The following is a 27515-nucleotide window of genomic DNA, read 5'->3' on the forward strand; positions in this document are numbered from 1 at the left end:
ATTTATATTTCCCCACCTCTCCCAGATGGATTGAGGCGGGATTACAAGCCAATAAAAACACATACAAAATGCATCAATAAAATACAATAACAATAATAATTCCATTAAAGTTTAACTCATTGTCAATTAACAATAGCAATAAAATTATGCAATGGTCAGAGAAGTGGAGCGCTCCTAGATGCAGCACCAGAGGCGTGCCATGATGCCACATGCTGTATGAAGTGGTGCGCGGCATCACAATACCCTGGGGGAGGAGTCAGGGCGTGCATCATCTGGATGTGATGCCCTGACTCTACTCCCATGCCAGCTTTTCAGGACAGTCTGTAAAGGGCCTAAGACTCCTTTATACTAATAAAGTTATAAATTATTTCAGAAGGTAGGCTAAGTAAAAAAACAACAACAGTCCTTGCACATTTGTCAACTTGCTCTAAAATCATTGTCTTTTTAATACTTTTTTGTTACAATCTTCCATTTTCTTTGCTTTTATCTTCTCATTTTGTAAGATAACTATATTCTGCATTTGCAAGTCATCTTAGGATAAGTTCAGAACTAATTGCATATTTCACAAGACATGGAAGTGTAGCTGAAAACTATGTATGGCCCGTTATAGACGGGCGTAAAGTATGTCCTGGGGACGTACTAGGGTTAGGCAAAGTGCATGCCTTACGCACACACCTAACCCTAGTATGTCCCCAGGACATAAAAAATGGTGGTGCCTGTTCTACATGGGGGCCGCCATTATGACGTCACGAACGCGCTGCCTCCAAACGGAGTGGCGCAGACGTGACATTGTTGTGCCGCACGAGGGTGCATAGAGTGCCCTTTCCGCGGCGTGAGAAGGAGCTCTGAAATGGAGCTCCTTCCATGATTTGCGTCGCTGGCGCAGCCTTTAGACAGCTGCGCCAGCGACGCAAGGGAGAAAGGGGCTGAGAGGCCCTTTTCTCCTCCTCCCCACCGCCATTTGGTGTCCTTGGGGCATGAAGTCCCAAGGACACCCCTTTCCAGGCCGCATCGGAAGCATCAGAGGCTGCCGCTCTGGAAGCTGAGGCCCCGATCGGGTGGGAAAAGCAGCGCCTACAGGCCTTCCCAAACGGGTAGTCTGTAAAGCACCTACAGGTATTTAAACTGAATTCTTTCCTTTCATCTCTGTAACTCATTGTGAACCTGCTCCTCTGATATCTTGCCCCTCACCACCAGGAGCTGTTGGGTCCAGCAAGTGAGGCAGGGGAGGGGATACAAGTAGACACTTCCCAGCTAGGGTTAAATAACACTGTAGATATTGGAGAAAGGCAGAGAATTTTACACCAGCAGTAGTGGCTGGTGGCTTCTATGTGAATGAATCGATTCTGGCTTTAAAGGAGTTATCCAAGGTGCTGAACTTATTTTGGTAGTGGTTACAGAAAACAATGAGAGCCAGTGTGGTGTAGTGGTTTGAGCATTAGACTGTGACTCTGGAGACCAGGGTTTGAAACCCAGCTCAGCAGGTCACACTCACTCAGCCTCAGAGGATGGCAATGGCAAACCCTCTCTGAAGAAATGTGTCAAGAAAACCCCATGATAGGGTCACCATAAACTGGAAATGACTTGAAGACACACAACAATATAGAATAGTCACCACTGGACCTCAGGATGTTAGTTTCAGCAGGAACCCTTGTTTTCATCGCAACACATAGTCATACAAGTGAATGAAGAAGAAAATTACACTATTATTCAATCACAACACACTGAAATTAGAACATTTTGCCCCTTCCCTAAAGCTAACTTCTGAGGAATATCGGGGGAAACATCTAAACTGTACTAATGTTGATAGAATTCAAACATGTCATTTAATTGTGACAGTATTTATGAAAATTGTTTTGTATCTAGAGTGTGTCTTCAGTTTCAGTATTTTAAGATCAGGCAGGATCAGTCCTTTCAAGTGTTCTTGCCCCAAGTGCCAGGAAAATCTGACTGATGAGCATTTTGTTGGTTGGATTGTTTCCATGAAGAGAAAAGACTTCAAGTTACTGAATATTTCTTGTGCATCTATTTATTTGCATGTATGTAGATTATGAGTACCTGGAATGGAAAGCACAAATGTTTTATTTATTTAATTTATATCCTTTCCCCCATCAGAGGATTGAAAGTGGTCTACAGTGTTTTCATGGCCTGCCTTCCTCTCAACAGTGCTACACTCACATCAATAACTGTGGCTTTTCAACACTAGCTTGTCTATTCTCTCCTAGGATTGTTTTGTCTATACATCCTCATGGATCAAGTGAGATCTTATATATCGCTTCATACTAAACTAGCAGTGTCTAAGTGGTTTACAACTGTAAGCTAATTGCCCCCAACAATCTGGGTACTCATTTTAGCGACCTCGGAAGGATGCACACCTGAGTCGAGCTTGAGCGCTTTTGCTGGTATTGCACTCACAACTTTATGGTTTTGAGTGAGTGGCTGCAGTATAGGCATTTAATCACTGTGCCACCAGGGCCAGAGATCAGGATGGGATGGGTTGGCTCTTTCATCCTTCTTGGTCATCTGTGTCTTTTTACAGAAAGGAAAAACCCCAGAATAAACTACTCAGCCATGTAACGACCCCTCACACATATGTGATGACTCTGCCCACCACTATTATTTTAATTGTTTATGTGATTTTAATCTTAAACTGTTTAATTCTTTTTCAAGGGGGGGGGATATCTTGTTTATATTGTTGTATTCTTTTAATATTGTAAGCTGCTTTGATTGTTTTAACAAAAAAATGGGATAGGAATAAAAGTTTATTTTATTTTTATATTTTTTATATAAGGAAACATTTGCCAGAAATCAGCTGTCAGTGAGTAGTGAGTGACTTATGTTGTAAAGCAGGAGTATGAGCTCTATGTGAGCTTCTGTTCACATAATGGGATGACAGAATTACTGCAGGCTGCAGGAGACATTTTGGGTACTCCCTTTGCTGGTAATAAATTAGAATATTTACATGACATGCCCTTTTCATCAGGAAGGGAAGTTTTTGTTTTTTATCGTTCTGAAAGAATTAAAAAATGCATCCTTACATGCACAAACACACACACTACACCTCAAAACCCCAGCCACCTTGCTCTGCTACCAGTTTGTCCTGCAAAACTTGTAGAACAAGCCCCATGGCAACACACTGTAAGTTATGCCCACCTTCTCTGACCTTCTCGAGAAAAGTAGAGATTATTGATCAACATTTCAAAACTCCCAAGCAGTTCTGCCTGTTTATTGTTTTAAAAAGAACAACACTATAAATCATACAAATTGGAGGAAAACATCAACATATTTGAAAAATGACGACATTTTGAACTAAAAGAGAGAGAGAAAACAGTCCCAAAGAGTTCCATTTCTGTACCAAAAATATGTCATATTTGATAAATGAATAACGCAGTGAACAAGAGATAGTCGCTTCATTTCCTCCTCTCAGTCCAGTCTCTGGACACAGGCCATCAAGCCGGTTCCAGCAAGCTGAGGGGAGAAATGGTCATGCCAGCCCACATGCAGCTTGTTTGGTGTTCCAAAGCGGAGCAAACTAAATGGAAACTCATTAGAGGACAGATCAATGATCATCTACCCACATATTTGGAAAGAGAAATTGGATTCTCCTCAGGTGACCTTGCTGGGAGCACTTACTCTGATGCACCATATATTTCAACCTGCCCCCATGATGGGTGGCAGTGAAATGCATGCTATTTCAACTGTCTGCAGGAAGCATCCTGTCAATATATTTATTTTATATTTGTTTTTAACATGTCTGTCCTGCTGTAACTCCACTACGTACTCAAAGAACGAAGCAAAGACAAATACAAATAAAACAAACAGCATGAAAACAACATTAAAAACAGAATTTGGAAGATCCTTTTAGCAAATTAATGTATTAGTGTTACCTATATGGAAAGTAACATGTTAGTCATTCCTTCTCATGTGGTACATTCTGAATATTGCCTTAGCAATGTACTGAATTAGCAATGCGTTACTAATTAGTCATGTGTTAGTTTAATCAATTTCAGTTGCTGGTTTTTTTTAGGAAAATCCGTTGAAAAGAAAAATGGTTTTAATAATACTCTCAAATGACTCCCAGAAAACAATATTTCAGCAGCTGTGAGGAAATATTACTCACTAGAAGTTACATGTTGCTCCATTATTTCACAAAACACACTTTTCTATGTCGTCTTTATCTCAAAAAAATTTTTTTTACTTTGTTTACTTGTAATATAAGTTGTAACCTGTTACTTCCATGCTCCACTTATAAAAATAAAATCACCAGACAACAGCTGTCAAGAAAAAAAAATATATCTATAGAAAATATACAGTGAGAATTAGGGCAGAATAATGAGAACTTTAGAGCAAAATGCATCCTCTCCAGTTGGAGTTGATGCTTAGTTTGTCATGCTTGATAGCATCACCAGGCCTCTCCTGGGTCGAACATTTTGGCAATGAAATCTCAGCACATGGGGTACTTTTGATCTGGCAATCCTAGAGAAGGCAGTCTTTAAGAAACCTGGATCTTAGGTCAGTTATTTACTAATAAAATCAAATATAGTAGAGTTATTTTGCCTGCCCTTGATAGCAGTGCATGATCAACATGAGAAGTTTCCAGAGTGCGATATACTTTTTGAGAGCAGCCTTATGTAGGGAATGTAACATTTTTTTCTCTCTCTCTGGATTCATGTTGACTGGTGATCCAACTTGTTTTGCACCATTTAATGCAAATAGTATTTGCAGTGATATTTCTTGTAACATCACTTTCAACTTTCTTCTGACTAGAGAACATATCGGTATATTGGGGGGGGGGGGGAATTGACCCCTAAATACCACAAAAAATGGCCCTGAAGCTGCCTTGTGGGCCACACTTTGCCAATCTCTGCTCTAAAGTCTTTGTGCAAAGCAGTAAGTTCCTGTGATAGGATGACTAGCAGCTGCATTGTGCAGCACTACCTACAGCAAAGGAAGAGAACCTCAGACCATGGGGCTACTTCACTCCTTAGATGTCCGCCATCTAACCCAAGGACTTTGGAAATTAAAAACTATTTGTAAAAAATACATGCATTTTCCTCTTGGCTTTAAGGTTAAGATGACATTCCAAGCGCTGACATGTGAACCAAGTAAATCTAGATTACCCCTGTTTCTATTAATAAAAGAAATAAATAGGAACCAGTTTGAAACAAGGAGTAATCATGGAGTTCATTGCTTGAGTTGTGTCCGTTTTTCAAAGAGAGCAAGAGAGCACAAATTCTCATACCACCAGTTTAAAGTGAAATTGTGTAGGCCTTTCCATTTTTGAGTAATCATTGTATTAGCTGCTAGATATACAAAAATTAGTTTGTTTTTACTAATAAGCCTTTTGTTTTAATAATAACCTTTTTGTCTATAAATACTTTCACTCAGTGCTGGCAGAAGTATTATCTATCTATCTATCTATCTATCTATCTATCTATCTATCATCTATTCTATTTCATTTAAAACCTCCAACCAAAATCTTTGGAATTTTGCATGGCATCACCACATGTAAAAAGAAGTACCTACAACACTTCAGTTTCTCCAACACTTGGCATACATTTGCTTATTTATATAACTGACTTTCAGTGGTGTACTAGACCATCAATAAATAATTTTAAAACATTGTTAACTTAGAGGCGTTACAAACCAGCGCTGCTGTTTGCTCCGCGAGGGAGCCGGCGCAGCCAAACCGCACGGCTTCCTTATGGAGCAAAAAAGAAGCTCCAAAATGGAGCTTCTTCTGGCAGTGTGCTAATGATGCCACGAGGCGCCAATGGCGCACTCGCGACATCATTAGCGCCGCACGACGTGCGGACACATAGCATCCGTTACGTCAAGATGGTGGCGGCTGTGTGAAACGGCTGCCGCCATTTGTTATGGACAGAGTCCGTAACAGGAGTAGGGGCGTCTGGAAGAGACGCCCCTTTTTTAAACTGGGACGTCCTGAGGACGTCCCAAGTGGCGGTTTGTAACCCGCCTTACTTTAGCTGATACTGATATTAATAGAGAGGTTTTTCACAATGAAGACCATATACCATCTTCTATTACCAAACCTAGATTTTCCCCCCAATATTCTGTAAATATTGTCAATCAAAACAGAGTAATTTTTATTGTTAATGCAGCAGATTTAATTATTAAAGGAGTAATTATAAGCTTTATTTTAGGAAACTTAATTTAGGCAGAATGTTCATCTTACATATCACAATTCTACCAAACCAAGATAAATTTAGCTTTCCCAGAATTATTTATTTTATACATAATAGATCTAATCAAAAATTTGTAATTAAGTCTTTGTAAAGAACTTGGAATCATGATGCCCAGTATTCTGTGTTTGATGTATTTGTCTGAATACATGTTAGTCTAAAAATAAAATGTCTAGAGTTAGTATTCATATTCAAACATAATATTTCAGACTTACTTTTACTTATTTCCAAACCTTTAGTTGCTCCAAAAATTTGTACAACTGATATTATTTTTAGAAATTCTTAAATTGGCTGACAAACTATCACAGCTATGTCATTTGCAAAAAGATTTAAAATGAATGTGTGACCATTAATCCTGGTTCCATTGAGGTTTTAAATAAATGCATATTATATTTGCCAGTGGTTCCACTGCAAAAGCAAAGAGAAGAGGGGACAATCCCTGGTTCCTCTATAAATTGAAATGGATCTGATTCAACATCATTGGCATCAGAATGCTTGAGAATCATTTCAGAGACAAGGTCATCAATGTGTGTGATCCCCACATAGGCCAGGAATTGTAAAAAAAAAATGTGTTGGATCATATAATCACCACAGTCCTTTCCTACAGTTTCTGTATGGATGACATACACTGGCAACTAAAATTTAGTACAATGGAATATATTTCAGAGAAAGGAACTAGCAAAACCGCCTCTTTGCCTAAGAAAACTAAAATTCATAGGCTCTCTATAAGTCTACAGGTGAATTGAAGGAACATACAGGAACATATTTTAATCTTGTAAGCCGCCTCAATTGCATTTTGTAGAGAGGCGGGATATAAATTATTATTATTATTATTATTATTATTATTATTATTATTACTCTTTGTTATCCATTGGGGTTCGGTTCCAGGACCCTCATGGATACCAAACTCCTTGGATGTTCAAGTACAGTTGTCGCTTAGTATCCGCTGGGGATCTGTTTTACCCCCTTCCCCCACAGACAGAAAAAACACAGGACCTTAAATCCTATTCTTTTCAATGGGCATGCTTGCATGCCTACGTTTGTGTGCACAGCCACATGCATACATGCCCATTGAAAAAGCCAGGGCTTGCCATCCATGGAAGCTCAGATCCACAGATGGCAAGTCCACAGTTGGTGCAGGTGCACTGTACCATTAAATAAAATAGCAGAGTAAGATGGTGTCCTTTACAGTGGGCCCTCGGTATCCATGGGGGATGAGTTCTGGATCTCCCCGCAGATGGCAAAAAATGTGGGACCTCAAGTTCTGTCGTTTGCAATGGGTGTGCACTCCCACTCCCACTCATGCTGGCATGGGCTCACACAAGAGTGCACACCTATTGCAAAAGCTGGGGCTTGTTGTCCGTGGAGGCTCAAATCCACTGATGGCAAGCCCACACTTGGCACAGGCACACTGTATAGAAATTGGCAGAATCAAGGTTTACTTTTTAGAATTTATATATTTTTAAAATATTTTCAAGCTGTGGATGCTGGAATCCATGAATATGGAGGGCCGACAGTACACTTTTGATGTGGAATTATAGCATTGATAGTATGATTGCTCTATCTATCTGTTCCAATGAAGAGTTATATTTGGGACTTAGGTCTGCCCCTTGAGTACGGACAATTATTGAACTCCCATGCACTAGTGAAGGAGAAACTAATCACAGCACAGAAGAGACCCCATCCCAATCCCTTATTGCCTAAATAACACATTTGTTATGGGTGGGACCCTTAACAGCTTCTATTTCCTGGCATTTTGTAGCTTCAGCCCATTAAACCACATCAGTCCATGATCCTTGAACCAAGCAGATGAATTATTCACTGCAAGCTTCAGACTTCAGTTCTCTAAGCCTAGAGTTCATCTCTGTTTTCAGGTTCAGAAAGGCACCTCAACTTTTCACCAAAAGCTGACATGCCAGGAGGCCTGATTACAGGCCTGACATATTTCATTTGATTTGGCCTTAAGTCATGGGGCTTTTTGTTCAGTAAAATTATATTGGATTCAACTCCACTTATGACTGATAATCAGCCATGAAGAACAAAGGGGTGCTTATTCAGATCACATGGGCACTTCTAAAAATATATTGATGTTGATTTAAAAACACATCATAGTGTTTGAACTTATATGTAATTGCGAACTGGCAAAACAACAACAACAAAAACCACATGCACTGAATGTTAAAGGCCTGGTAGCATCTGCCTGGGCTTCTAAGAAGTCTTCATCTACTTGCATACTATCTGCTTCTTTTCTGGAAAGAGAAGCCACAAACTATTCCTGTTTTGCTCAAAATGTTTTGCAGTGGCATTCTACATCACTAAAACATTTCACGGTTATTTTTTTTAAGTGCGTTGTTTTGTACTTCATTCCTATATGTATATAGTTGTTTACAATGTATATATAATTTTAAACAACAGCCTACTGTATATTCTCGACTATAAGTCAACCTCATGTATAAGTCAAGGGCAGGTTTTGGTACCAAAATTACGAATTTTGATCTGACCCATGGATAAGTTGAGGGTAAAGCTTAGAGCCATGTAACATAGGATGTAAAGGATGAAGCTAAGGAAAATAATGCCAAAGAACTTACAAAGTTCTGGCAGGCATAACTGTTTGTGCTTTTCCAACCCAGGCTTTCAAAAAGGTCAGAAGTGGAGCCATGGTGGACAGAGAAAGGGTTGGTACTTCTTTTAGATACTCCCGTGGTGGACTAAGCTCTCTCCTTTTGCTACTCTACTCAAAGAAAGAGTGTGGTTCTTTTTTTTTTGAACCCATGGATAACTCGACCCAGTTTTTTGGGGTCAATTTTTTAACTAAAATTTTTAAACTTACCGTATACATGAATATATACAGTATGTTGCTTAGAATGTATACATATTTTTATAATATCTCCTTTCCATGCCTTCTTTCACATTACTGTTGTTGCAGCACACAGACAATACAAGAAACAAAGCGCACGGCAGTGGAACCATCATGGTGGCCTCCCGTCCACATGGGGCTGCCATGATGATGCAAGGGTTTCCAGACCCTTTACCATTTTGGTTGCCCTCCTGTGGACACCCTCCAGCTTCTCAATATCTTTTTTGAATTGTGGTGCCCAGAACTGGACACAGTATTCGAGGTGAAGCCTGACCAAAGCAGAATAGAGTGGCACTATTATTTCCCTTAATTTAAACACTATAAGTATCTTGATGAAGTTTAGAATTGCATTGACCTTTTTAGTTGCCACATCACACTGTTGATTCATGTTCAACTTGTTGTCTGCTAGGATGCCTAGATCTCTTTCACGTGTACTGTTGTCAAGCCAGGTGTCCCCCATCCTGTATCTATGCATTTCGTGTTTTCCGCCTAAGTGCAGTACCTTAGATTTCTCCCTAAGTTAATTTTGTAAGTTTTGGCCCAGCTTTCTAATCTGTTAAAATCAGTTTGAATTTTAATACTGTCCTCTGGGGTATTAGCTAATCCTCCTAAATTGGTGTCATTAGCAAATCTGATAAGCAGGCCCTTTATTCCTTCATCCAAGTTAGGGTTAGGGTTAGCACTGAGCCCAGGACACAACCCTGTGGCACCCCACTGGTCACTTCTCTCCAAGATGAAGAGGAGCCATTGCTGAGCACTCTTTGGGTTTAACCATTCAACCAATTACAAATCCACCTAACAGTTGTATTGCCTAGCTCACATTTTACTATGTTTGCAAGAATATCATGGGAGATCTTGTCAAAGGCCTTACTGAAATCAAGATATGCTCTCACAAATGAAGACTACAGTAGGCCCTTGGTTTCCACTGCAGTTTGGATATGGAGGGCTGACTGTATTTCCAATGGCCTGGAGTAACTGCAGGGTAGATTCCAGCTGAATATTAGAAGAAATTTCTTGACTGGAAGACAATGCAGCCAAATACCTGTATGAAGGGTGGATGGACTCTCCTGTGTTGGAGATCTTCAAGTGGAAGTGAACAGCCATCATCTATGAAAGCTTTAGCTCTGGCTTTCCTTTATCCATCAGGGATTGGTCTAGATAGCCTACAAGGCCTACTCCATTCTTATCATATCCAGGGGCAGTCTGTGTATAAGTCAGTAAATCTACTCTGAGAGGTAGTCTGAACTTTAAAGGAGTTACCCAAGCTGCTGAACCCTATCGACAAGATCCTTTTTATGATTAAATTTCCTTCATTAACATGGGAGAATAATCACAACTTTTCAGGATTTCACATGTTGTCTAAAAGTTTTGTGTCCACTTGTTCTATGCTTCCTTTATATGAAGGATGGGTGTGTGTTATTTTTCAGATATTTTAGGGTTGCAACATTCACCATCTTTCACAACTACCTATATGGGCTAGGAGAGATGGACTCCAGGAATATTTTGAAAGTTGCCCATTTCCCTCACCCTTACTTTGTACAGAAAGAAATCTGCTAGAAACATAAAATGGCCACAGCAGCCAGCCAGTTCAAATGCCAGGAACTTGAACCAAATCAGTACAAACAAGTGGCCAACATCAACCAGGAAGAACCACCCACAAGGTATGCAAAGCCTCCAGCAGTAATGTGCCTCCTGTTGAAGCAAAGTGCAACTCCATATAAAGGAATTCAAAATATGAAGTCACTTGTCAAACATCTGTTTGCTCAGGGAGGAGATGCAGTTCAGCTGATAGGGTGACAGAATAAATCGCTATCAAGAGGAGTATATTACCCATGGATGTGAATTAACATTCCAGGTTCAGCCTTCTTGGAATTATTTATAAAACATCTGATCATGTCTCTGTTCCTCCCCCACCTGTTTTACTTACTCACTACAGTATAGCTTTAAATTGATTGTATCCTGCTTTCAATCCACGCCCCAATACATAAAGGTGTGGCAGTAACAAGAATTGATTCATGTTCAAGTCCACCAAAGCAAAGTCCTAAAAATCTGTTTTCTAAAACCAACTATTTTCTAAGTACAAATGGAATCCAATCCTTATACAGCTTCTACCTATTTAACAAGGTGGGAAATCACAGTAAAGATGCATGCATAGAAAAGAAGGGGAACAAAAGGGAAATGCTTTCCTATCTCCATCATATAACCTTGGTGCAATAACATGAGATCATTGAACTCTGGATTTAAAGTTGCTCTACTGTCTACTCTGTACTTCAGTAGCTCTGTCTACTGAAATGTAGGATTAACACAGATAATAAATGCACAGGAGCCATTTCCTGGATTTCACTGGGCAAACGTACATTAGCAATGCTTTATCTGCTATATCAGAATAGTTCTCTGTGACCTGGATGGAGTCTGCAGTTGCATAGTAGTAACTTTTGAAGTGCTGAAGCACTGGTCCCACGTAGGAACTAAAAATGCATTTAACTGTGTTGTTTCATATCAACAAATCAGAGACCCTTTCCCACTACAAAACTGTAGCATTTTGATTCTATTTAAACTGACATGATTCCATCGTATGGAATCCTGGGATTTGTAATTTGGTGAGGCATTAGAGTTTGCCGTCTAAGAATTTTAAAATTTTGTTGATTTTAACCACCCTCGAGTTGATCCCGATCCATGACGACCCCGTGGATGAGACATCTCCAAGAATCCCTGTCCTCCACTGGTCTGCTTACTGTATATACTCATGTATAAGTCTAGAAATTTTAGTCAAAAAATTGACCGCAAAAACCAGAGTTGACTTATCCATAGGTCAATAATAATAATAATAACTTTATTACGGCCAATTGGCCAGCACGCCATAGGTTAATGTACTGTACTTCAAAAGGAACTATCCCCTGGTGAAAGGCAAGAGCATAATTGTCCTGGAAGCACTGACATACCTCTATTCTCTCATCCATTCAACACAGTTATGCCTGTGGGAATTTTATAAGTTCTTTGGCATTTTTTTCTTTGCTTCATCCTTTAGATTCTTTGTTACATGGCCCTACGTTTTACCCTCAACTTATCCACGGGTTATATCAAAATCCAATAATTTTGGCCTCAAAACCTGCCCTCATACATGAGGTCAACTTATAAGAGCTGATAGCACTCACTTTAGTCCCCAAACTGGGCATGGGCAGGGGATGCGCGCGGCCAAAGTAGAATGGAGTTTATTGCACACCGTACTGTCCACAGGTTGGCCTCATTCCATCGCTCGGTGCCAGGCTAATAATAATAATAATAATAATAATAATAATAATAGATTTATTTCTAGCCCACCCAATCACGAAGAATCCAGGCGGGTTACAACAATAAAATACAACAAATTACAATAGAGTTAAAAAATCAAACCCTAGACCTACTACCCCCCCCATTCCCAGTACTAAAACAGAATTAAACAGTAATAATATTAAAACATTAAAAACATTAAAAACATTGAACAAACAAAAATTAGGCAGAAACATTGGCGAGGGGAAATAGACAGATGAGGGGACAAATATCTCTATATCTGAGGAGGGTAACTAAGTTGGAAAGGCCTGCCGGAAGAGATCTGTCTTGAGTGCTTTCTTGAAAGCTGCCAGAGTGGAAATGTGACGGATCTCCTCCGGCAGGTCGTTCCATAGTTTAGGAGCAGTAGTAGAGAAGGCTGGCCCCAATCAGGGCTCAGGTGCATCATTTTGGTCAGATGGAAGCTTTCATAAGGTTTTCTTAGACAAGGATTGAATGCAGCACTCCAGTTGTGAGAGTCCCACCTCAGGAAACTGAAACTGGCTTCTCCCTTGTCCTTAGATAGGGACAAAGACTGTTCTATTATATCAGGCTTTTAATTAGTTAATAATTTACAACTCCTTAACTGTGAAGCTACTAATAGACTTTATTGTGTGTTTTTCATTCAGTTGTTTCTTATATTTTATGTCACTACAGTATTTAAAAAAATTACTAAGCACCTGCTAGGTAGAGAGTGGAGAGCTAGCGTGATGTAGCGGTTTGAGTGTTGGACTACAACTCTGGAGACCAGGCTTCAATTCCCAGCTCAGCCACTGGGTGCCCTTGGGCAAGTCACATGCTCTCAGCCTCAGGGGAAGGCCATGACAAACCTCATTTGAACAAATCTTGCCAAGAAAGCCCCATTATAGGGTCACCTTAAGGTCCCCATAAGTCCGAAACTACTTGAAGGCATACAGACGAAGAGTATGATTCTGTAAATCTAACAGAAAAAGAAGCCATTCTGGATTAGCCGAAATTTTATCCAGCCCAGCATCCTATCTTCAGTTGAGAAAGCAGGACAGAAAGTCTTACTTGACTGTTTTCTTCCCAACTGATATTCAGAAGATTGTTCTGTTCTCCATCTGGAATTTGGAATGCCTCTGCATAGGCAAGTGTCACCCCACCTTCCTAACAGATAGCTAAAAGCAAATTTCAGAGCAGTATCAACTAACAGCCATCACCCCCTGACAGAGAATTTCATTAATGGGTGTGTGGTGGTGGTGGTGGTGGGGATGAATTGCCTCTCTTGAATGTAACCCTCGTGGCTGAATCCACACTGCAGAAATCTCTTGGGAAAACTTGAGCTCTCCCCATGAAACTCTTTGGCTACATTCGCACTGCAGAAATCACCCAGTTTGACACCACTTTAATAGCCATGGCTCAATACTATGGAATTCTGGAAACTGTAGTCTTTTGAGATATTTCACCTTCTCTGTCAAAGAGCTCTGGTGCCACAACAAACAAACAATTGCCAGGATTCCATAGCATGGAGCTATGGCAATTAAAGTGGTGTGAAACCGGATTATTTCTGCAGGGCAGATGCAGCCTAAGAGTTTCATGGAGAGAGCTCAAGTTTTCCCAAGAACTAGGGAGAGGGTGTCTGACGGGCTGTACAGACGGGCAGCTAAACACCGCCCCTTTTTGCACTGGATTGGGGCTGTGGCAACTGCATGCCGCAGCCTCCACAGGGAGCAAAAAGAAGCTGCAAAACCAGCTTCTTTTCTGATCTCTGGAAGGGGTGTCATTGTTGTGCCGGCATGCCACAATGACGTCCCTTCCACGGTGCACTATTTGGACACTGCTCCACAGTGGCATCATCATGGTGTGTGCCATGTAAACGGCCACACACCATAATGGCGCCATGTGGGCAGGGTCATGGCATTGAGCGTGTGGACGCTATGCCGTGGCTCCATCCACAGACCAGCACTTTTCGCTGGTCTGTACAAGGCCAAAGTCTCCTTTCTTTGCAGGATGCAATTTTTATGTCTTAATAGCCTTCTTTTGTCCTTTTATTCTCTTTTCTGCTTCCCATGAATGAATCTTTCAGGTTTCCCTTCCCATGAGAAAAGAACAGCAGCAGCAGAAGCAAGTGTTTACAGTGCACACAAGGCAACTGCCTCCTTTATGTAACACCATGAATGGGCTTTGCAAGCTTGACAAGAGCCTTCTTCCCACCCTGCCCAGTGTCCTGGAGGATGGATCAAGGGGGGCTGGGGGGGGAGCCCAGAATCCCCTGGGATCCTTTTGCTTTCTGCTGTGCTTTTGCTGCTGCAGAAACAGCAACTCCCCAGGAAGTTCTTCCCTCTTGAGACAAGCCCTAATCAAGCCATGTGATCACTGGGCACTGACTGTGTGGTTTGTGTTGCTTGCCCTTAGGCTCAGAGGGAAAGAATGGGAGCCCAGCATTGAAAGCATGTGACAAGAACCTATTTACAACCCCCCTCCCAGGAGAGGAAAGCCAGGCAGCCCTGAGCAGCAGCACCCAGCCAGCAGCTCTCTCACAAAGGTAACAAGTGCTTTTCTCTCTGTGCGTGCATGGATTTCAATGGGGCAAGCTTAAAAGGAAAGTCCTGCCAGGCATCTGGGCAACAGGATCTTGCCTTTGGCTTGATGGCCAAACGCTGCTTACCTGACTGAAGTTTGCAAGCGGGGGGGGGGGAGTGAGAACTAGGAGATACTGGCACTGACTTGGCATGGTTTGGGTTGGTGGGAGTGGGGACTGGAACAAGTGGCAAAGGTAAAGAAAAAGAGCTGAGAAGGCATGGCAAGAATGCCTTAAAGGTTAGGAAGGATGATGCCCTGCAAGGCATTTCTTGACTGAGAAGGAGTGTGACATCTCTGTGCAATGAAAAGGAAATGGGGGGAGGCTACACTGGAATTTTTAGCATTGCTGTATTGTGACACTGGGTGCTTTCAGGTGTAGAAAGGTCCTTTCACATTGGTACATGTGTAACGCAGATCTCAGCCATGTTCTCTTTTTTAAAGGTGGACAGATGTGAATGGAAATGGGTCCCCATGTCCTATTCCCAAGGGGCATGGATCAGGTTAAAAAGCAGACCTTTTTTGGAACTCTTATTTTCTTCAGGTTATATACTATGTGATTACTATTATTTTTCTTTTCCTGTTAAGTGTTATTGTTCTAATTTTCCTAATGATTAATAAGTAAATATGGTGAACATTCTTCATGTTACACCCTTTTCAAAGTGCATCTCTGGAAAGCAAATATTTATGAAATTGGAATGTTACAGTGTGTAAAAGTGTGTGAAAGAGCTGATATATTTCTGCCTGTCTTTGTATCCCAATATTCAAGGAGGCAACCAGGGTCCTAGTCACACAGATTTTTTAGAGCAACTAGCTGAATAATCTTACTAATGCATCCCGGTTTTGTTGTTCACACTATTTTTTAGTTGGACCCGCATCTGCAAGTTCTATTGCTCCAAAATGTCAGCACTCAAATAAAGATGGAGTCGATGATTAAGGTGTATTCAAAGCACATTCAAGGCATGCAGAGTTTTGTCCTAGGTCTATTCGCATTGGTTATTCACACAACCAACAAATCTTTTAGGAGAACTCGGGAAAACCAAGATTGTCAATCCCAGGTAAAGTGGGTTTTTTGACACATACCCCCAACTTAATCAGATGCATTTGAACAACAAAGATTCAGCCCATATTCTACCAGGATTATTTTCACCATCTGAATAACTACTTGGTTATTTGTAGTTTTGTGGGATTTGTCCTTTTCGCCTTCTCTCTTAGAGAGCTCTGGTGCCACAACAAACTACAAATCCCAGGATTCCTTAGAATGCAGCCATGACAGTTAAAGCAGTGTCAAAGCAGTGTCAACTTGCTACAATTTTTTCACAAAGTAATTAGAGTGGAGCTCTAGTTAATCATTGAAAGTTAGTTTTCAGGTCTATGTAAGTTATTTCAACTTAGATGGCACCCTTTATGTTTGAAATGCTATACAAGGCCCGTCTTCAAAAACATTTCTCAGAAATCTTTAGAGGCCAACAAGGAAAATGGAGAACAGCCAGCAGGTGAATTAATCCAGCTTCAATCAACTCTTGCTTGTCAGATTTCCATTCTCGAAGCTGAAAGGATTTGAACTGATTTGCATGTTTATTATTAATACTCTAACTTATTGGCACTTTCTAGGGGCTTCAGTTTGTTAGACTGGCCTTCTATTATACTTCATTTTTAAAAAAAATCAAAATTATATTAACTAAAACACCAAGCATAAGAATCTAGCCATTTTTATATAACCTCCTGGCTGCACTGACCCGAGCTGCTGCTGCACTGCAGAATTAAGGTAGCTTGACACCGCTTTTGACTGTCATGGCTCCATCCTAAAGAATCCTGGGATTTGTAGTTTGTTGCGGCACCAGAGCTCTCTAAGAGAAGGCGAAATATCACAGAAAACTAATAATCTCAGCATTCCATAGTATTGAGCAACGGCAGTTACAGTGGTGTCAAACTGCAGTGTGGAGGCAGGCGAAGTTGTTTATTTATTTAGCGCGGTATAGTTTTATGCAGCACTTTACATACAGGAGATAACACAGACATAAAACCTGCTGAATGGCATACAATCTACAAACCAAAGTTATAAAATTAAGACATCACATAGCATTTGGGTTTGCATTTGAGAAACCCAGGTTCATTTCATTACTAAGGTAGAGTAATTGTGCGACCTTGGTCAGCTCTCTTGTCATCTGATCTAGCTGTAAGGTTAAAATGCTACTTTGAAGTCTGATATTTCAGAAGTCCATAACTAACTCAGTTTGTCACTGTCTTTCTGCTCCTTAACTGCTGCCATTCTAAAAATTAAAATCATATCTACACAGAGAGAGAGAGAGAGAATACTGGTAGACATCTTTCACAAGTGTACATTGCTAGAATTAGAGTTCCCATGGGAAAAGACGCCATCCTTATCAGTGCCTATTGACATTAGTTAGTGGGACTCATAAATGCTCACAAGGCCTCAGCAACATGTGACTCACGTGTCCAAAGACAACACATTTTCCACCCCACCCTTGATTTTTTAATGGTTCCAAATGGTCATCAAAATGTAGAGTTGTTGGGTTTTTTGAGCCTCTTGTGGAGCCTTGGAGCTACCATTTTATATCTGTCTTCTATTGTGAGGTTAGGTAAGGGAACAACATACTTGTGCAAATTTACAGCGCTTTATAAATAAAGGTTAATATTAATAATAATAACATACCTGACGTGGTTGCTGCATATGGACAGAGGTACATCAATCAGAAGCATATCTGACTCCTGTCAAAACCATTGTGCAGACATGCCCTGCTTTATCAGGTCCACAAAGTTTACACCGTGAGTATTAATATCTTTAGGGAAGGCAGTGACGCTACAGCTTACCAATATTCAAATATTCTGGAGCTTTGCTAGGATTTCTCACAAAGTATTCTTATACATTAAGTGAGCATACTATAACATTGGTAGTAGGAAGCCTGAGCTATGGATTAGGAAATTGTTGAAATTTTTATTCTGTCATGAATTCAATAAGTGATCTTAGACGAGCAAGCAAGTATTATGGACCGTTAGACTAGGATTTGGGGGACCCAGGTTCATAAAAATCCTACTGGTTAATATCAGGCCACTCATACTTTTTCAGCCTGACCTACTTCATAGGGTTTTTGTTGTGAGGATAAGATGAAGAGGAGTAGAGCTGTCTACATTGCCTTGAACTCAGTGGAGGAAAGGCAGGTTATAAATGTGACAAATAATAAATTAAATAAGCCACTGTCTCAGACTTGGCTCCCAATGTGTAATATTGGCAATGCTATACTGCAATTCTGATCTGTCTTGCAGGGTTGTTGTAAGAAGTACAGTACCAGGATATAAGCTGTGTGAAACATTTCACTTAATTTATACAGTGGATTGTTGTTAGTACTGTATTACCTATTTTCATCATTTAAAAAAATTGCAGAAGTCTCAAGGTCAAACTAGAAGATCCATCAAGACATCTCTTTGGGTGCAACTACACCATAGAAATAATGCAGTTTAACACCACTTTAACTGCCATGGCTCCATCCTACTGAATTCTAGGATCTTTAGTTTTTTGAGGCGCCAGCACTCTTTGGCAGAGAAGGCTAAAGACAACAATTCCCAGGATTCCATAGGATGGAGCTACGGCACATAAAGTGGCATCAAACTGCATTATTTCTACAGTGTAGAGGCACCCTGAGTCATAGAACACCTATTTTCCTCACCTATGCCTCTTGCATTTAGTGAGCTTTGTGACTGGGCATTGGGAAGTAAATGGGGAGTTAATTTACAACACTGATTACTGAAGCATGTATTTCTAAAGGAAATCCCCTGTTAATAGTAATAAGAGTATAAACATAAGTGTTGCAGGATTTCTATTTATTTATTTAATTTATTTCCGAGTTTTCTCTCATCATGTGATCCAAGATGGCTTACAACATAGATAAAAACAAAGTGCAGCTCAAGCCCTAATAATAAATTTAAACCTTATAGTTAAAAGATCAGGGACATTCTCACTCATCCTTTCAGGGCTGTGATAGTGTTTGATGCACCAGATAGGTGGCAAGTTGTTGCTACATGTAAGTTTTAAGCACCTATCTGCATGGAGCCTAGATGCATTGCGAAGCCTGTACAGTTTTCCTATCCTGACCCATTATTGTTATGTACCTATTCTTTAGGCTCTAATTGTGATGGCAAATCTGTTGCCACCAGAGCATTTGCCTTTGTGGAATACAGTGGGACCAACACATCAATGGCTTATTGGAACATCCACAGCTTTCTATGCCCCATATTATCCAATGGTGGCATGGACATGCAGACATGCTGACAGGGATGTGTGCATGTTGAATGATATGTGGAATGGCTGCCTACTTTTTTAAGCATCCATGTGGCCCCTGGAATTGAACTTCTGCAGATGGGAAGGGTCCACTGTACTTGAAATGCCATTTCGTATGATAACAGTATTTGTTAATACTTCCTCTTCTCTTTTTATTTCCCATTTGTTTCCCAACTGTTTGGTAGCAAATGGTGTGAACAGAACCATGAGAATACACTTATACCTAGTCCAAGGGTGGGTTATTATCAAGTGGCCCTCCAAATATTTTGGAGCTGCAAGTCCCAGCAGACCTAGCCAGTGTAATGGTGGGAGCTATAGTCTAACAACATTTGAAGAGCCACGTGCATGTGGAATGTTATCAGTGACTTGTTAAAACCTGAGAACCCTTCTGCCACAAAAGATGATTCCCCACAGGAGCAAAGGACATTGCTTTTGAACATGAGGAGCAGAGAAGCCCCCATTAAAGAACAGAAATAGTGTAGAACTTTTATGGATCCATGCTAATAGGAATAATGCATCCATTTGCATGTCTAATCTTCTAATTTTGTTTTTATTATTCATCCCAAAGGCTGAATTTACATAACCATCTCAAGTGACAAGAAGTTACAAGGCCAGTAAAGTGAGATCTTTCTCTTAATGCATGGCCTTTGTAATAACCTAACCACATACCTTCAGGGGTGTTTAATTCACCCCAAAGTCAGGTCTGACCAGGTATTTTTGTTCGTTTGTTTTACTTTTGGACCAATTGGTAAAAATAAATAAAATAAGAGGCAAGACCGCCACACCTTTTGGCCATTTTAAACTATAAATGATGTTCGGGATCGGACACCATCTGATGTAGGGCAGCTGGAAAACCACTGGATTTTGCTCCAGCTGTTTATCACAACATGAAAAACCATTGCAACACCCTGATATACAGTGCCTCAGAAATCCTTTAGTTAGGGTTTTGCCTGGCATAAGAAGTAAGTTTTTGGGATCATTTTTAGTGATTAATGGCTAAAAATGAATATCAAAATATCAATAATGTAAACATGAATATCAAAAATTATGAATTTGTAAGTCCAGTTTGTAATGTTGTAAATGTAGAACAGGACATCAGCCTTTACTTGTTTTTTTGAGCAGGAATAGACAGTACAAAAAATAGTATCTGGGGGGAAAGGGGGGAAAATTAACTATTTGCTTCAGCCTCTCATCTCCAGTTCAAAGATGAAATTTATCAAGAGATTACAATCTGAAAATCGCCTTGTTTATCTCTAGATATTTAAAATAAGGGTCAGCTCTGCTTTAAAGAGAAAAAATATTGTATCTTTGCCATTGACTTGCACCATGAATCAAGCATGTCTAGCACAGAAGTAGGAAAACTACAGAAGTTGTTGGTCATAGAATCATAGAATCAGAGTTGGAAGAGACCACTAGGGCCATCCAGTCCAACCCCCTGCCATGCAGGAAATCCAAATCAAAGCATCCCCGACAGATGGCCATCCAGCCTCCATTTGAAGACCTCCAAGGAGGGAGACTCCACTACACTCCTAGGAAGTGTGTTCCACTGTCGAACAGCCCTTACTGTCAGGAAGTTCCTCCTAATGTTCAGGTGGAATCTCTTTTCCTGCAGCTTGCATCCATTGCTCCGGGTTCTAGTCTCTGGAGCAGCAGAAAACAAGCTTGCTCCCTCCGCATATGGACATCCCTTCAAATATTTAAACAGAGCTATCATATCACCTCATAACCTTCTTTTCTCCAGGCTAAACATCCCCAGCTCCCTAAGGCGTTCCTCATAGGGCAAGGTTTCCAGACCCTTCACTGTTTTAGTCGCCCTCCTTTGGACACGCTCCAGTTTCTCAATGTCCTTTTTGAATTGTGGCACCCAGAACTGGACACAATATTCCAGGTGGGGCCTGAGCAGAGCAGAATATAGTGGCACTATTACTTCCCTTGATCTAGACACTATACTTCTATTGATGCAGCCTAAAATCGCATTGGCCTTGTTAGCTGCCGCATCGCACTGTTGACTCATGTTCATGTTCATGGTGTGCAATTTCAATGAGCCATAATTAGAATAGTGAGTGGAGAGGGATGAAAGCTATCATAGTCTAGTAACATCTTGAAGACTTAATTTTATCCACTAGGATAAAATGAATCCCTCTACTTTATTACTTATATGCCTTGCCATGTCTGTTGGAATTAGGAAACATCTGAAATAAAGGGGCTGTACATACATAGCTGGATTGGGGCCATGGCAACCTCACTCTGTGGACTCAATCCAGCCTTTCAAGGGCACAAAAAGCATTGCCACAGCTATACAGTGCCATGATGCCACACGCCATGTGGAGCAGCGCACGGCATCAGGGTGCCCTGGAGGACGGAGTCAGGCGTGCATCATGAGGATGCTTTGCCCCGACTCTGCCCCCATGCCAGCCTTAATAGCCAGTGTGTACAGAGCCATGCCAGTGAAGAAGGTGTTTATACTGAAAACATTAAAATATTCAGTCTCCATCCTTGGTTTTCATCTATCTATTTTGGGAAACTTCCTAAAGTGTACAAACTAGTGTATTCCTGCCCCCTCACACAGCTGTCCAGATTTAGCAAGGGTTCATAGAAAGTGTTACAGCCAAATGTAAAATGGTAAAAATATTTCCCCTTATATCAGTCTTCCATAACCTGATATCATCTCAGTGTGTTGGACTGCAATTCTTACTATCCAGTCTGGCATGGGCAGAGGGTTGCTTCTGGGTGGGAAGTTTACTTGAACATAGTGGTCTGAATGGAGCTGACCTGTTACCACCAGTCATACAGGATGATCTCATATACAGGCCTTTCCTCTGTATACACAGATACCTATCACAATAACAGACGTTTTGTTAGATTCAGATAAAGATGATCTGACTCTGATTTGTTTGCCTCTATAAATAAGCTGTGGGTTGGCTTTTTAACTAGAAAAAAATGGTCAGGAAATCAGCTGATAGTCATGCTGTGTTCACTTTCCTTCTTATAATAGGAGACAGTATTCTTCTTGGGTGTTGGCTGAATGATCTTCTTGTGAAGCTGTAAAATTCCATTAACAGGATCTCTATATCTGAGCCATTTTGATTAAGTAGCAAAATATAATGTTCATTTAAAAATATTTAAAATACCCCATATTTGCATGAGAAGTGTATCACTTCAAGCCATACCTTTTCATTGTTGCATCGCTTCGACCAATAGCACAACTCCTGTTACCTATATTACCATGTATTTTTTGTGGACTTCTGCAGATATTAAAAGATGGAGACATGAAAGTTACTACATGTGATATTATGTTCCATCTTTCAGTAAACTTGATTTGTGGTGTTAAATGGGTGAAGTTCAGTGTTTTTTGTTTTGTTTTGTTACCTTTTGAGAACAGAATGAATGCCAGAGTGTAAAAAAAGAAATTTCCTGCTATATATTTGTTTGAGGATAATTGGTCTAGCAATCATAAAGGTCTTTCATAAAGCTCTTGTTGTGGTAATAATTGCTATTTATTGATGTATTGTTTGGGTTCACTGATGCAAAACTACATTCAGACCAACTGGCAGAAGTTGATGCTTCATTTGTTGCTCAGTCCTTTCAATTTTCAAAAACGTCCAAGCAAAATCACACACTGAACACTCCTCGGGAAAATGTGTGGCCATTGTTATGACAACCATTGGAGGGGGGTTAATATTAAAAGGATAGTTGAAGAATAGTTAGAATCGCCATCTAGAGAAAGTCAGTACTGGGAACAGTGTTAATTGAACATCACTGGTATGAAAGTTACAGAATGATCTTCAAGGGTAGAGTGTCTCTGTTTTAAAAAGAAGCAATATGGAAGAGGACCAAAGGAGGGCAGAAAGGAAAGGTTGACAGGGTCAGTCAGTGGATTCTTATGGAGTCACCTGACACAGCATGGACTCTTTAGGACAGAAAGGCAGCACCTCAAGAGCTGGCATTCTAGTGCTTGGCTGGATAGGTGAGTCTGCCGAAGGTGCTAGCCCACAGTTGCTGCTTTGGTGGTTGGTTTTCACTGATGTTTCAATGGATCCTTCTGTTACAGCTCCATTCAAGTGACTCAGGGAGGGTGGAAGAATATTTACTTTATTTTATTTCACTGTCAAATGCTGCTTTGAAGTGCTACTCCTTGTTTTGTTTTGTTATGGGAAAGGAAAACATTGAATATTTTGAGGGAATTTTTTTTTTTTTTTTTTTAGTGAGAGAAACCTGGTTCTTAGAATAGAAATGGGAAAGGCAGCTATGAAAGAACTAAAAAAGATCCCAAAGAGTAAAGATATATAACTGAGCACAAAAGTTAGCATCATTCAGGCCATCGTATTCCCCATCACTATGTATGGATGTGAAAGCTGGACAATAAAGGAAACAGACAGAAGGAAAATCAACTCATTTGAGATGTGGTTCTGGAGAGGTGTGGTTAGGATGCCGTGGATAGCCAAAAGGACAAAGAGATGGGTCCTGGAACAGATCAAGCCAGAGATCTTAAAAGTCAAGATGATTAAATTGAGGCTGATGTATTTTGGCCATATAATGGAAAGGCATGGATCACTGGAAAACACAATAATTCTAGGAAAAGTAGAGGGTAGAAGAAGGAGGAGAAGACCACAGACCAGATAGAGGGACACAAATCTAGGGGGTTACAGGTATGGGCTTGCAGGAACTAAGTAGAGAAGTGGAAGAGAAGGGTTCTTGGAGGTGTCTCATCCACCGGATCACCATGAGTCAAAGTCAACTTGAGGACAGATAACAAAAACAACAAAGGTGTACTATTGCACCTAGTGCACTATATTTACATTTTATATATAGCCTTGTGATACTGTTTTTTACTATGTTACTAGTATTTTGAAACGGCCCTTGGGCTACTCAATAATTTGTTTGTTTAAAAAAAAAAACAAAGGTGTACAGTAAACTTGCAAGGAAGTAGGGAGACACTATTTAATATCATCATGGAATTAGAGAATTGGAAGGAACTGCAAGGGCCACCTACTTCATCCCCCTGCAGTGCAGGAATACACAGCTAACACATTTCCTGAAGATGGTCATCCAACCTCTGTTTAAAGACCACCAATAATTTATAAAAAGAATACTGTGTGAAATGGTTTAGAGGTGGGAATAAGCTGTGCCTGTTCTGTAATGCTAGCCACCCTCATGAGAGACAGATGGGGGGTTAAGACAGGTCCCCCGCATGGAAATTCACATGCATATTTACATACTCGTGTATAAGTCTAGAAGTTTTATTTTAAAAAAATGCACCCCTCAAAAACTGAGTCGACTTGTCCACAGGTCAGTGTAAGTACTGTACCTTAACTCTTTATCAAAAAAGGAACCATGTCCTTCTCTGAGTAGAGTGGAGAGAGCTTATTCTGTCCTGGGATAATCTAAAAGAAGTACCAACTCCCTCTACTCTCTCTTCTGGCCTTTTTTGGATGCCTGGGTATAAAAATGGCGGCGGTGGCAGCTCTTTGGCACTCCTTCCCAAAGGACTGCTGAGAGGAATCAGGCTTTCAGGGATCTGAATAAGACATTTGTGCATCTTTGTCAGCTTTCCTGGGATAAAATCAGAAAAAGTTATCACAAAGTTAAAGGCTATAATCACTGCTAATGTATAGCACTATAACAATGTAGTGTTATAATGTCCATAGTTGCCATTTGTTTTGCTTTGCCATTACATCCTTTTTGGCATGTGCCTGTTTTCTTAGTCCTGCCTGCCTGCCTCATCATCATCCGCACACATCACACATAGCTACCATTTACCATAGGGCCTGAACAGGCAGGCCAAAATAAAGCTGCTTTGGGTCACTTTGGAAGTATGCTGTTTAAATGACACATGCAAATAAGAGGCCAAAATCTGTATCAAAGCTGTGCTCCAGTCCCATAATTTAGGTCCCAAAATCTGCCTTTGACTTATAGTTGAGTATATACAGTAGTTATTACATAGAAAAACCATCAATGAAAAGGTGCTCTCCACCAATGATTCAAATACAAAGCAACAACAGTAGAGGCATGAAGTCATGTTACAAGTACATGCCAAAGATGCTATTACCCTACTGTAATTGTACTTTATTAGCCATGTATGATAAACGCCAAAGATTCAACATTCCTGACTTGAAGGGGATAAAACCAGAATTAGTTGGCTCTCCCTACTGTTTATTTGATCTTTACTTTTCATTGTCTACCACTCCTTATGAATCCCTACTGCTAACATTCCCAAGTATTCAAACAAGACCTTCCTTCCTTCCTTCCATCCATCCATCCATCTCCCAATATAGGTCTGAAGACAGCTCAATAGTTGACTTTCTCAGTAGCCCAATTGTAGAAGAGGTCACTCTAACTCAGGGGTAGGCAATCTTTTTGAGCCGGGGGCCAGGTTGCTGTCCCTCAGACAACTGGGGGGCCGAAGCCAAAAAATAAATAATTAAAAAATTTTAAAAATTTTTAAATAAATAAATAAACTGGGACAAATGTAGGACAACATTTTCAAATGGTGGACACTTTTTTTAAAAAAGTGGAGGACACGCAAAAAAATTGCTGATTTTTTTAAAAAATGTAAATATAAATGCATGTTTCTGAGGCGTCTATAGACAATTGCCCCCCTTGCCCCTGCGCGCGAGAGGCCAAAGGCCCCAGTGGCAATCAGCAGCAGGACCGGGCTGGGGCCGGTCCCAAGGCCTCACCGGGCCACATCTGGCCCGCAGGCCGCAGGTTGCCTACCCCTGCTCTAACTATTGGTAGTGCTTTTTAGTTTGAGGAATCTTCTTACAAGAAATCTTCCATAGCAGCAGCAGTCAGGCCCAGGTTGAATCAAAGAAACATTGCAGATAAAATACTGAGAATTGGTGCCAAAGCTGAGTAAAAATCTGTGTTCTGGGAGAAATGAATAGGACTATGCTGAGGCACAAAGATATAAAGGACATCTTTTCTACCACAGTACTGGGGTGAATAAACTGGTTGCTCTCCAGAGGGTTAGGAATATAGCTCCCATAATTCTTCACTATTGAACATGCTGCTTAAACCTAATAGGAATTGTAGTCCAAAATATCTGAAGGGCACAATGGTGAAACAGACCACCCTGAAGGAGCGGCTTGCAGCCATCGCTCTGAGTGCTGGATTGGAGCTGCAGCAACTGCATGCCATGGCCCCAATACAACCGTTTTCCAGGCCAAAAAGAAGCAGCAAAATGCCACTTCATTTTAGCCCAGAAAAAGAGTGCCCTTGCTGCCACAATGGCATTTTTCCGCACTCCTTTTGGCTTGCAATGTGTGAATGCCATGCCAAAGGAACACTGTAATGCCGCCCACTGTGCAGTCAGGCAAGCAGTGTGATGCCGGATTGGGGATGGTGTCAGGGCTTGCATTGTCCAAACGCCACACTCCAAGCCAGCGCTTATTGCCAGTCTATACAGCCCCAAAGTTGCTTTCCCCTTGGATTCTAATATTTCGGCTCACTGCAGCTACATTAAATAGACGTAGCCTACTCTGAAAATAATGCAGGACACCAAAAATAAATTTGCTCAGATCATCTCTGATTTGTATGCTATATCATAGTCTGAGCAGGACTGCCTCATCTTGAAATTTCAGGGCGAGGTGCTTCTGCTTGGGTGTGAACCACTGCTCTGTACTGGCAGTGTTATTAGCCCTATCATCCAGTTGGATTTGGCTGTGTGACTTTGTTACAGAATATTTACTTTCATCTGCTGGACTCAGTAGTTTGAATCTTCGTGATAGTTCTGACCAGAGTAGACACAGTAGAGATTATCACACAGGCAAAAGTGATGGAGAGAGTGAGAAGCTCCCATCACTATCGTGCGATTTGAGAAAGATTATCATATGATATTATGTGACATCGCACACATCCCATCCTTCTTCTTTCAGTGACATGTAATGGTCCCATCACTTTCTGTTAATACAGATGTGATGGGACCATTCCATTTCGCTGACGGGAGAAGGGATGTCACAGAACATGTGTGATCATTGTCCTCCAATTGCATGAGTGTCCCAATTCTCTCCTGTTACTTTTCTGTCACTTTTGCCTGTGTGATAATCTCCACTGAATCAGTTGTTGAATGTTGAGTCAGTGATTATTTATGTTAATCCTATTGGGCCTATTCTAGTTAAGATTACAGAATGGATTCAAACTCTTGGTTCTTTTATGCGACAGGAGAGTACACATTAACACAAATAAGATTAAGATTTAAGAATCCCCCCCATGGTATCAATTCACAAAAAACAAGGGAGGAAACGATAAAAAGCCCCATAATATTGTTTGTGTTCTATTATGTCACATGACAACTAACAAGTAT

The 27515-nt window shown here is 40.7% G+C and overlaps 2 protein-coding genes across 8 annotated transcripts in view; both read left to right on the plus strand.

Annotated features, from left to right (window-relative positions):
- LOC121919397 (melanophilin-like) overlaps positions 1-27515 on the plus strand; it is a 184454-nt gene that overhangs the window by 70053 nt on the left and 86886 nt on the right. The gene's annotated exons all lie outside the window — the stretch shown is intronic.
- LOC121919396 (melanophilin-like) overlaps positions 4665-27515 on the plus strand; it is a 91929-nt gene continuing 69078 nt past the window's right edge. For 5 of the 6 annotated variants that reach the window (XR_006101464.1, XR_006101467.1, XR_006101466.1 and 2 more), the window contains exon 1: positions 14647-14875. The gene's annotated coding sequence lies outside the window, so the exon portion shown is untranslated. Of the gene's footprint in view, positions 4779-14646; positions 14876-27515 lie in introns of those variants that run through there. The other variant, XR_006101465.1, reaches the window with a different exon arrangement.

Source organism: Sceloporus undulatus, chromosome 1 (assembly GCF_019175285.1).
Source record: "Sceloporus undulatus isolate JIND9_A2432 ecotype Alabama chromosome 1, SceUnd_v1.1, whole genome shotgun sequence".
NCBI lineage: Eukaryota > Metazoa > Chordata > Lepidosauria > Squamata > Phrynosomatidae > Sceloporus > Sceloporus undulatus.